Raw genomic sequence first — 225 nt, forward strand, 5'->3', positions numbered from 1 at the left:
CTCTGGGACACACCATTTCCACTCAAGGTCTCCACGTGGATAGCCGAAAGACGCGTGCCATTACCGAATGGCCAGAACCCAAGAACATCAAGGACATTCAACGGTTTCTGGGCTAGACCGGTTATTATTGCCGTTTCGTAAACAACTTCGCTGCACTTGCGTTACCGTTGAGTAGTCTGAACAAGAAGGATGCTCCGTGGGTATGGCAAGATGCACAACAACGTG

This window comes from Plasmopara halstedii, assembly GCF_900000015.1.
Source record: "Plasmopara halstedii genome assembly, contig: Scaffold_3073, whole genome shotgun sequence".
In the NCBI taxonomy this organism is placed as follows: Eukaryota; Oomycota; class Peronosporomycetes; order Peronosporales; family Peronosporaceae; genus Plasmopara; species Plasmopara halstedii.